Source organism: Eumetopias jubatus, unplaced genomic scaffold (assembly GCF_037043125.1).
Source record: "Eumetopias jubatus isolate StellerSeaLion01/CBP00866 unplaced genomic scaffold, mEumJub1_p1.0 scaffold_39, whole genome shotgun sequence".
In the NCBI taxonomy this organism is placed as follows: domain Eukaryota; kingdom Metazoa; phylum Chordata; class Mammalia; order Carnivora; family Otariidae; genus Eumetopias; species Eumetopias jubatus.
Genome location: NW_028274845.1, coordinates 479,602 through 491,743, shown reverse-complemented (window position 1 = coordinate 491,743; position 12,142 = coordinate 479,602). Strand labels below are relative to the sequence as shown.

The 12,142-nt window shown below is 41.5% G+C and overlaps 1 non-coding gene across 1 annotated transcript; it reads right to left on the bottom strand.

Moving 5' to 3' along the window:
• Positions 1-1,288: 1,288 nt before the first annotated feature.
• On the bottom strand, positions 1,289-1,501 carry LOC148161895 (small nucleolar RNA U3). Its single transcript, XR_015767298.1, has one exon. It is a non-coding gene; the product is annotated as a small nucleolar RNA U3 (small nucleolar RNA).
• Positions 1,502-12,142: the final 10,641 nt, after the last annotated feature.

Sequence of the window (12,142 nt, the reverse complement as noted above, 5' to 3'; positions counted from 1 at the left end):
ATAATGAGTCTTCCAATCCACCACAAATTTTATCTCCCCATGTATTTAGTTCTTTAATTTCTGGAAGTAGTGCTCTGCAGTTTTCAGTGTAATGTTCTGACACATATTGTGTCTGATAAGACAATGCAATAGGAAAACTGGTCAAAAGACTTGAAGAAGAAATGCTTCACAAAAGAAGATACACAAATGGCCAAAAAGCACTTGAAAAGATGCTCCACTTGAAACCATTGAAAAGCATGAAGTTGAACATAAATCAAAAGGGATTCACTAATGTCTCTGCAAGGCTCCATCTTAAACTAAGTAACCTTTTCCTTGTCTTCTGCAAACCTCTGCTCCTCCCTTCTAAGCCTTTTGTTTCAGGAGCCTGGTACCACCCTAAAGACAGGTTGAGGGAGGCTGGCAGCATGCACACAATTTCTGTCAAAATAAAACACCCCCCCGCCCCTTCCTTCAGGGGGAGGGGACTTACAGTTTTTGAGGGCCTTGGCCTGTTCTAGCCCCCTGTGCCCCGAAAAGCAATAAAGCTATTGTTCCTCAATATTCCAAACTCTGTCTTCGTCTTATATTTTGGCTCTGAAGCACAGAGGTCAGTTTTCGACGGTACACTCAGCCATTGGGAAGATAAATTAATACTACAGTGAGTTACCATTACACAACCATCCCCGTGGCTAAAATTACGAAGACCGAAAACATATGTGGTGAGGATGTAAAGTAACTAGACGTTTCATACACTTGTGGGAATGAAAAATGGTCCAACCACCGAGAAAAGCTGAACCACAGATAAACATTTACCAATCACGTGAACGGCCATTCCTCTCCTAAGGATTTACACAATATGGCCACACAGCAAACTGCACATGAATATTCATCATAGCTTTATTCCCCATGGCCAAACCCAGGAAACTGCATAGATGGCCATAAATAGGTGAATGTACAGACCAAATATATCCATACAGAGGAATACTCCTTAGCAATGAAAAATTCTGAACTGGTGATCCATTAGTAATATGGATAGATATAAGAATCCTTAGGCTGCACGGAGGAATGTAGGCATAAAAGAGTTCCATTTCCATAACGTGGTTAAAAATCAAGCCGTCTTTGATGCCAGTGGTTGCCTGGGGCTGAGGGTGAAGGCAGTGAGAGACTTCAATGGATCCACCCAAGGGAAGCTGTGAGGTAGAAGAAATGCCCTGTGTCCTGAATGGAGCAGTAGTTTCAATTGTATGTACATCTGTGAAAATGCATTTAGTTGTACAGTTTATCTTTTTAAATTTTTATTTGTTGAGAAAGCACTCACACTGCGTCCTCTCTCTCTTACCGTCCAAAGGAGGAGAAGAACGATCATCAGTGGCAATGGGCAGCTGTGGAAACAACACCTAAAATCACGTTCATGCTCAGGAGAGAACAATGTGCCTCCTCCTTGAGGTTTCAGGTCCTCTACACGTTCAGAGAAAATTCTCTAGTAACAAACTGTAGAAATGAACTGGAGGGTATTATGCTAAGTGAAATTAAGTCAATCAGAGAAAGACATGTATCCTATGACCTCACTGATAGGAGGAATTCTTAATCTTAGGAAACAAATTGAGGGTTGCTGGAGTGGTGGGGGTGGGAGGGATGGGGTGCCTGGGTGATGGGCATTGGGGAGGGTATGTGCTATGGTGAGCGCTGTGAATTGTGTAAGACTGATGAATCACAGACCTGTACCTCTGAAACAAATAATATATTATATGTTTAAAAAAAGAGAGAGAGAGAGAAGCTAGTAGGAAGGGAAAAATGAAGGGGAGGAAATCGGAGGGGGAGATAAGCCATGAGAGAAGATGGACTCTGAGAAACAAACTGAGGGTTCTAGAGGGGAGGGGTGGGGGGATGGGTTACCTGGTGATGGGTATTAAAGAGGGCACATTCTGCATGGAGCACTGGGTGTTATGCACAAACAATGAATCATGGAACTCTACATGAAAAACTAATGATGTAATGTATGTTGATTAACATAACAATAAAAAATTTTAAAAAATAATAAAAAAGAGAGAGAGAAGCTAGTAGGAAGGGAAAAATGAAGGGGAGGAAATCAGAGGGGGAGACGAACCATGAGAGACGATGGACTCTGAGAAACAGACAGAGGGTTCTAGAGGGGAGGGGGTGGGGGGATGGGTTAGCCTGGTGGTGGGTATTAAAGAGGGCAGCATTGAAGGGAGCACTGGCTGTTATAGGCAAACAATGAATCATGGAACACTACATCAAAAACTATTGATGTAATGTATGGTGATTAACATAACATAATAAAATAAAATTAAAAGAAAGAAAGAAAGAAATGATCTCTGAAAGTACAGCCTTAATTGTACACTTTAAAGGGATGCCGTCTACTGTACCTAAATTATACCTCAGCAACATTCATGTAATAATCTACTATATTTCTCTATACTAGCAGTGAGCATTTAGAAAATGAAATTTTTAAAAAAAGGAAATGAAATTCAATAAACAGAGTGGAGATTCATGTCCACCTTCATTAAATGTATGAGAACACATGTAACAAAGATGCCTGAAAACTCTTGCTGAAATAAATTAAAGGATACTAAATAATTAGGAAAAAATATATCACATTCATGGACTAGACCACTCAAATTTGTTGGAACATCAAATCAGCATTATTCTGATTCATACTGGAGAAGGCAATTTGGGGGCAAATTTACAAGCTAATTCTCAAATGTATTTGGAAATCAACATACCTAAACAGCCAAGACAACCTTGAAGAATTAAATTGGAGAAATTTACTAAATTTTAAAACTCACCGTAAAGCTACAGTAATTAAGGTGCTCTTAATGGTGTAAGTAACACAATGTAAATATATCAATGTGAGAGAGCAGAGAGTAATAAAATTTCCTGATACGCATATACATTTTTAAAATTTTTCTTTTAATTTTACTTCTTTTCAATTATTTTCTTTTTAAGTAATCTCTGCATCCCACATGGCGCTCAAACTCAAAAAAAAAAAAAATAAAAGGTTGTGAGTTTTACCTGAGCACTGATTAGTACAGCTGCATGGGACAGGGAATCTTTACCAGGAGAGAGTGTCATGACAAAGGAAATTTTGATAAAGGGTTATATACCAAAATATATTTTTTACATAAAAAGTGACAAATTTTTATACAAAAGACATTGTAGAAAGTCACTGCATTTCCCGGTCTTAAATTTCTAGTACATGTAGGGCTGTATGGCTTTAATGTTATGGGAACCAGGGAAGTGTCTTCCTTTTTCTTATCTTTTCCAGAATGCTCCTTTTGGGTTCTTTTCTTTCATAAAGCAGATGTCCAATGTGTGCTTGGGGTGAAATAGAGCCCATGCATTGAGGTTTTGTGGATTCATTTTGACCTTGGTAAATGTGAAAGCATCGCTTCCTTGGGAGCCCAGGGGCAGGACCCACAAACATTAAAGGTGGACAATTGCCTTTATCAGTGCTACAGCGACCTCCTAAGTCTCTGGCTCCTAAGATCTAGGGGGGAACCTGTGCTGAAGAAGTGAAGAGGTGCTTCAGGGCACCACTTCCCCTGCCTGCCTGTTTCTCTCTCCTCAACCTCAGCTTCTATGCCACTGAACACCACTGCACACATCTACTGTGGACATCATCCATCATTGACCCATGACCTCGAACTGCCCATGTTTGCTTCCAGGAATACAACCACAGGTCAATGGCATGAGGTCAACTCAAAGAAATCTAGCAAGCCATGGTCCACCTTTTTAAAATTGTTCCAAATTTTTAAAAAATATTTTTCCAGTATAGTTAACATACAGTTCCATGAGTTTCCAGTATATAACATGGTGATTGAACATTTCCATACATTGCCCAGTGCTCATTACCACAAGTACACTTCTTAATCCCCATCACCTCACCCATCCCCCAAGCCCCCCTACCCTCGGCAACCATCAGTTAGTTCTCTATAGTTAAGGGTCTCTTTCCTGGTTTGTCTCTCTCCCTTTTCTATTTCCTTTGCTTACATGTTTTGTTTCTTAAATTCCACATAGGAGTGAGATCATGGGGTATTTATCTTTCTCTCACTGACTTATTTCACTTAGCAGAATACACTCTGGCTCCATCTGTGTCCTTGCTAATGGCAAGATTTCATTCTTTTTTTTGGCTGAATAATATTCCATGGTATAAATAGATAGATAGATAGATAGATAGATGATAGATAGATATAGATGTGTGTGTATATATATATATATATATACACACACACACACTACATTGTCTTTATCATTCATCTGTTGATGGACGTCTGGGCTCTTTCCATAATTTGGCTATGCTGCTGTACAAAGGGCCCATGTATTCCTGCAAATTAGTGTTTCTGTATTTTGGGGATAAATATCCAGTGGTAGGATTAATGGATCTTAATCGTTCCTTTTTGAGGACCCTCCATACTGCTTTCCACAATGGCTACACCAGTTTGTATTCCCACCAATACTGTAAGAGGGTTCCTTTTCCTCCACATCCTTGCCCACACTTGTTGTTTCTTGTGTTTTTGATTTTAGCCATTCTGACAGGTGTGAGGTGATAGCTCGTTGGTTCTTTTTTTCTATTTCCTGATTTTACCTATTTATTTGAGAATGAAGGGGAGAGAGCACAAGTGGGGGGAGGCGGAGAGGGAGAAGCAGGCTCCCCACTGAGCAGGTAGCCCGATGTGGGACTAGATCCCAGGACCCCAAGGTCACCACCCGAGCCAAAGGCAGACGGGTAACGGACCGAGCCACCCTGGTGCCCTATCCAATTGTTTCGATTTGCTTTTTCCTGATGATGAGTGTTGTCAAGCATCTCTTCATGTGTCTGTTGGCCATCTGGATGTCTTCTTTGGAGTAATGTCTGTTCATTTCTTCTGCCTCTTTTTAAATTGGATTATTTGTGGCTTTTGGTGTTGAGTTGTATAAGCTCTTTATATATGTTGGATACTAACCATTCATTGGATATGTCATTTGCAAATATCTTCTCCCATTCAGTACGTTCCCTTCTACTTTGGTTGATTGTCATAAAATGGCTCTTTATCTCTCTTCTGTTAAATATGAGGGTGAACCAAATAAACACAATATGGCATCGAGGTTACAATCTTTCCAAACTTAGTGGTCACTATATATATTATGCATCTTACTAATGCATAAATTGATCCTTTGACAATTTCAAAAGATCTCTTGTGAGAGGTGAATGAATCCGTAAGTGACATGTAATGTGGTGTTCAGTGACATTACAAAAACAACAAAGAAAACAGTTCACACATAGTGGAGGAGTCTGGGACATAGGGATGTCAATATCAGTTTAATGAAAAGCCACAAATGGTGTCCCAGTAAGGCATAAGACGTCTCATAACATAGGTGTACAGCCAGAAGAATATTGAGAGTCAGGACAAAACATTTTGAAAAATTAGTATTTTATTCACTTAGTTTAATACTCTGCCTCTTGCCCTATACTTTTTATGGATAGAGAAAAAAAAAAATAAAGAAGACCCAAAGAGGAACATCATGACAGTCTGGAATTGGCAGTGTATGTGAGTGTATGTGAATGTATGAATATATATGACTACAAATAAGCCATTTTCCAGCTCTGTCCACTGGAAATGCCTAAAAATAAACCAATTGCAATGAGTGCCCGAGGAGACACATTTTGATCTGGGAGTATGGTTTCCCAGGAAACAAAACCACAGATTCTTAGAGAAATGACCGAGACCAGGCCAGACGCAACAAATCTTCTATATGAGACACAAATACCTCATCATACTGATATTAGGAAAGTTCTCAAAACTATGAGGGTCTTATCAAAAGGATATGAAAGCCAACCTGAAATCACTTTCACTGCTAAAAGAGAGGATAAATGGAGCACTCATAAGTCCATAATACAGTGGTTTGAAACACTTCGATATGACTGAAGCCTTGCTTTCATATTAACACAGTAATAAAAGAAAATGAAGAGGAAAAGAACGGAACTTACAGGTTCCCGTTAGAGATGCTAGGGGACCAGAGTTTTCCTTACAAAATGTACCACCAGGTATATAGTATTGGGGGGAAATTTCTTTTCCTGCAGGTGTTCATACAAGGCTTCTAGGATCCAAACCATGATGATGAAGTATCATCATTTTGCTCCACAGAATCAATGGATGGATGGGCCTTGAACATAAGGGGACCTGAGGTGCTTTCTGATGGAAGCGCACACAGCACTTGAGAGGAAGTCTTGCCAACAATTCAAACCTGAAACTGATCAGTTTCTACATCTGCCAGGTCCGACAGAGCAGTCGTTCCGATAATATTTGGAATGCAGTTAGCAGGACCTCTTTCCTTAGAAATGCATTTTAATTATATTTCATTTACAGCTCCCTTAAATATAAACTTAAAACCTGAAGAAATACAGACGATTTTTCTATTAATCGCATCTTTATTACTCTGGCAGAATTCGGTTTCCCTTAATGTGAAGCATTAAGCGGCAAGATGCAAGATTATTTTGGATTGTTGTGCGCTTATACTTTTTACTTTTCAACGTTCCTGCCAGAAAATGTTAAATTCCATGTGTGGCTTGCCTTTTCTTTGTAATAGCACTGTTCTCCACGAACAGTGGAGATTCCACCACGAACTGAGAGGAAGTATGATGGACTGTGTTAAAGTATATCTGGCTATAATGCATTCCGTGGCCATGCTCCCGCACAAACACCTCAGTATTTTCAAAAATGATTAACAAAAAAGGAGAGAACAAGAGCTGGAGAGGGCGAAGCAGAGAGTGAGAGCCAGAGGGAGGGGGAGGGAACGAGGGAGGAGGAAGGAAAGGGAGAAACTGAGAAGAAATCTACACATTGCTAGGAGGCTTGAAGACAGGTCCTACTCATGGGAGCGTGTGCATTTTATTTGGATCCTGATGCAGAGAAAACAACTTAAAAACAACAATGGGAAATTTGAACACTATGTATTTTATATTACATATTTTAAATTAATTTATGAATATTTACAAGGTTATGATGATAATACTTTAAAAGGGTTCTCATTTAGGGAAACATACAGATACAACTGCAAATGAAATATGGTGTCTGCGATTTGCTTTAAATAATAAAGGACAGGGGCGCCTGGGTGGCTCAGATGGTTAAGCGTCTGCCTTCGGCTCAGGTCATGATCCCAGAGTCACGGGATCGAGCCCCACATCGGGTTCCTGGCTCAGCGAGGAGCCTGCGTCTCCCTCTGCCTCTCTCCCTGCTCATGCTTTCTCTCTCTCTCTATCTCTGTGTCTCAAATGAATAAATAAAATCTTAGAAAAAAAAAAAGAAACCCCAACCTTTAAAAAAATAATAATACAGGACAAAGTAAGTGGATGGGATTGTATTAAAACAAGGTCAGCCCTAAGTTGATAACTGTTGAACCTGGCTGATGAGGACGGGGATGTTCTGTTCTACAATTCTGTCTACGTGTGTGTGCTACTGACAGTCTGCATCTAGAAAAGAGAGATAAAGAGTACCAGTCCACTGAGAATAATGGCAGCTGAATCTCTCAACACATGACTTTAAAGGGTTAGGGATTAACCTAGAGAGTCAGTAACACAGCTCATAACCCTGTCCCCGAACAGCCAGGGGCCAGAGAGAAGTGTGGACTCCAGATGGTTAGTACTTAGCCGGGTCTGGGAGCCAGAGACAGCAGGGCAGTCAGCACAGACCAGGCAGGCACTTAGAGGAGAGGACTTCAGGGAGGGCTTCTCAGCGGGGAACACAGGTGAATGATGGCAGAAAGAGAGTGGGAAGAGCTCAGAGGGTGCCTGAGACCTGCTGACTCCAGCTTCGGCTACTTGGATCCGAAGGAAGGGGCTGCATGGTGTGCAGGACAGAGGTGGCCCTCGGGGGAGGGCCAGACCTGGATGAAAGTAGTGTCCTTTGGAGGCTTGTGGTAAAGACAATGAAGCCACTGGTAGAAATGAAAGGACATACTGGAAGCAAGCAGGATCCCGGAGCAGAAGACAAATGGCCCCATCCCCAGCTATTTACATCTATTAGAACAATTACACCAAAGAGAGGGATCCAGACCTCAGGAATCCACAAAGCTACTCAGAGCACTCATTCCTTCCTACATGGAACTTTTGTTTCTCATTCCAGCAAACCCAGGTGTGTTAAAGGGAAAATGATAGAGCAGACCGGTGTTCCAAGGTGACAGAAGAAAACAAACAAGCAGAAATAGAGAGTCAAACATTTCAGCTCAGTAAAGATCCCCCCTGAAATCAATCACAAAACATAGGAAAACTAAAATGGTTAAAATGACACCCCGACCTGAATGAAATGTGCGAACAAGCATTTGTAGCCGTGAAAAGGTAAAAGTTCCCTTAAACACACGACTCCAAAGAGAAGTGGGCAAGAAACAAGAAATGGGAAACGAGAATTGTCAAAACTGGGAAAAAATTGAAGAAAATTTCTCGGGAAAGAGGCTGATCCACAAGATTCATAAGGGCAACATTCGTGCAAAATTAGAGTGGACTTTGAATACTGAAAAGAAAGCAGCCAAGAGAACAGAAAATGAACAGAAGATAGTGAGACAGGATCAGAGAGAAAGTCCTGGATGCCTGCAGGAGACGGAAACAAAGGAGTCAACAATAAGACCTATCCTCATAGAAATAATAGATATTATTTTATTTATTTTATTGTTTTTTAAAGATATTTTTTAAGATTTTATTGATTTATTTGACAGAGAGAGAATGAGAGAGAGAGAGCATGAGAGGGACGAGGGTCAGAGGGAGAAGCAGACTCCCTACTGAGCAGGGAGCCCGATGCGGGACTCGAACCCGGGACTCCAGGATCATGACCTGAGCTGAAGGCAGTTGCTTAACCAACTGAGCCACCCAGGCACCCCAGAACTAATAGATTTTAAAGAAAAAGAAGAAATCTCCTCTGAAGCTACAGACTTGCCCCCCGCCAACCACCAAAAAACCCCAATTTATATCCACTGGAAAGAAAAACAGTTTACATTCTATATCCCAATCAAACATACAAAACAAGGCAATATATATATTTTTCTTTTAAAATTTTGTATTTAAATTCCATTTAATTACCATATACTGTATTATTAGTTTCAGAGGTAGAATTCAGTGATTCAGGGCACCTGGGTGGCTCAGTCAGTCTGCCTTGGGCTCAGGTCATCCTGGGATCAAGGCTCATATCCGGCTCCCTGCTCCACAAAGAGTCTGCTTCTCCCTCTCCCTCTACCCCCTCACCTGCTTGTGTTCTCACTCTCTCATGCTCTCTTTCTCAAATAAAGAAATAATTTACAAAAGAATTCCGTGATTTGTCAGTTGCACATAACACCCAGGGTTCATGACATCGAATGCCCTCCTTAATGCCCATCACCCAGTTTACGCCATCCCCTACCCACCTCCCCTCCTGCAACCCTCAGTTTCTATTCTATAGTTGAGTCTCTTATGCTTTGTCTCCCTCTCTTGTTTTCCTCTTTTATTTTTCCTTGTCTTTCCCTATATTCCTCTGTTTTGTTTCTTAAATTCCATCTATGAGTGAAATCATATGGTATTTTGTCTTTTTCTGGCTGACTTATTTCACTTAGTATAATACCCTCTAGTTCCAACCATGTCGTCGCAAATGGCAAAATTTCATTTTTTGGTGGCTGAGTAATATTCCATTGTACGTATATACGCCACATATTGTTTATCCATTCACCTGTCGATGGACATCGCAACTCTATCCATAGTTTGTTGTGGACATTGTTCCTATGAACATTGGGGTGCAGGTGCCCCTTCAAAACACCATGTTTGGAAGAAAAGGTGAGTATGGCAGAGGGGGAGACGAACCATGAGAGCTGATGGACTCTGAAAAAGAAACTGAGGGTTCTAGAGGGGAGGGGGGTAGGGGGATGGGTTAGCCTGGTGATGGGTATTGAGGAGGGCACGTTCTGCATGGAGCACTGGGTGTTGTGAATAAACAATGAATCATGGAACACTGCATCAAAAACTAATGATGTAATATAAGGTGATTAACATAACAATAAAAAAATTAAAAAAAAACACCATGTTTGTATCCTTTGGATAAATACCTTTTTTTTAAATAAATAAATTGCAGCTTAATAGGTAGCTCTATTTTTAACTTTTTAATTTTTTAAAATATTTTATTTATTTACTTGCCAGACAGAGAGCACGGGTGCACAAGCAGAGGGGATGGCAGGCACAAGGTACAGCAGGCTTCCCGCTGAGCAGGGAACCTGATGGGGGGCTTCCCCTCGGGACCCAGGGATCATGACCTGAGCAAAAAGCAGATGCTTGACCAACTGAGCCACCCAGGCATTCCTATTTTTCACTGCTGGAGGAAACTTCAAAGTGTTTCCCAGAGTGGCTGCCCCAGTTTGCATTCCCACCAACAGTGTGAGAGGGTTCCCCTCTCTCCCTCTTCTTGCCAACATCTGTTGTTTCCTGAGTTGGCCATTTTAGCCATTCTGACTGCTGTGAGGTGGTATCTCACTGTGGTTTTGACTTGAATTTCCCTGAGAAAGCACTCTATTTTTAAAGCTCAGTCAAAACTCATTGTGCCAGTACTTTCTAATCAGCTAGATGTCCATGTACACAGGCAGGAGAAACAGTGTCCGATACGCAACCCCCAAGGAGTCCTGATTCCATCCCTAGGAGACCTTCGAAGGTGAACTTCACCTGACGAGAGATGACTGAGGAAATTTCGACTTTCAAACAGCTGATCACTGTTGAAGCTACTTAACTGTGGATCTAAAACCAAAATCTGGGGGTGGAGCGTGTGGGAAAAATAGGATGTAAATGGCATCTGTTTGGCTGGTTTCCACCCAGTGAAAACAAGAGCATAAGAAGAGGCAGGTGAAGACAGAAGGAAAGAGAAAATAGAATAATGTCAACGGTTTGAGGTTAAGAGATCACTTAAAACTTAGAGACTGAATGTGAAAAGTTTCAGAAGCTAATAAGGAACCAGACATGTCCAAAACCTTTGGGTGCAGGGCTCAGCCCTACCTACACAACCTTCCTAAACCCCAGACTCACATATAGACACACATAGGTGCACACACAGGAAAGAAACCCCGTACCACAGAGAGACAAACACAGCCAAAATTAGTTCCCCGTAGGGTACGTTTAGCCGAAAAGAGACGGAGACTCAGCATTAAATATGACGAAGAGAACCAAGAATATTTCCATTACTGTGTATCCAGATCCACCAAATCACCACGATAGGAACAGATTAGAGCATCCAATGTAAAAAAATCATGAGTCCATGGGATTGTCAAAACAAAAACTTTAATGATAATGAACAGGGAGGGAATGTTCTTTTCCACATCACATTGCCAGCAAATACGCGTTGTATAGGAACGGCACAGTTAGAATTCTTCCAATGTACAAACACACACAGGGTTAGGACACACCGTCAGGATCCTTAAAGGATGGCGACGTTTTAGAGAAAGACTGTAGAGAAGAGGGTCTGCATACATTCTCAGAGTATCACTTACCAAATCACTAATTTTATAAAGAAAATCAGGTGTCTCGCTCTGCACAGATCTGATAGGCCCTTCCCTAGCAAAGTAAGCAGTGCTGCTATCACAAGAATGGTGGTGGGCCCACGGGACACTCGTGCTCTCGGGGTAGGCTGAGCTAGGACACACACAGCGGGAACTATGCAGTGTCCTGGCCAAAGGGTTAGGCTGAATTTAATCAGGAGGACATGATCAGACAACTTCAGGATGTAGGCCATTAAGCTGGACTTTTGGCCTGTCCCCTACAAACAAGGGAATGTCACCATCACCACAGACAGCCACCTAAAGGTGAGGAGATGTTTTGCGTTCAAAAGGACTAAATAAATACAGTCACACGTTCTTTTTACTCCTTTGAAACCCAAAATATCTCTTCTCCTTTTGGTTGTTTCTTATTTGTGGTGACATTGACTGTTTGAAGACACAGGCCGGTCATCTTGTTCAGTGGTCTACATTCTGAACTTGTCTGATAACTACCTCGTGCTCAAATTCAAGCTAAAGCTCTCCAGCAAGAACACTGCATCGTTCACGCTGGCTCCTCATAGCGCAGCCCATCTGGTGGCCCAGAGTGTCCAGTCTGACATGTGGTCTTTTTCCATGGTGCTCCTGACTCTGATTCTCTGTAGGATGAAATTTAGAGCAGCGAGACTTA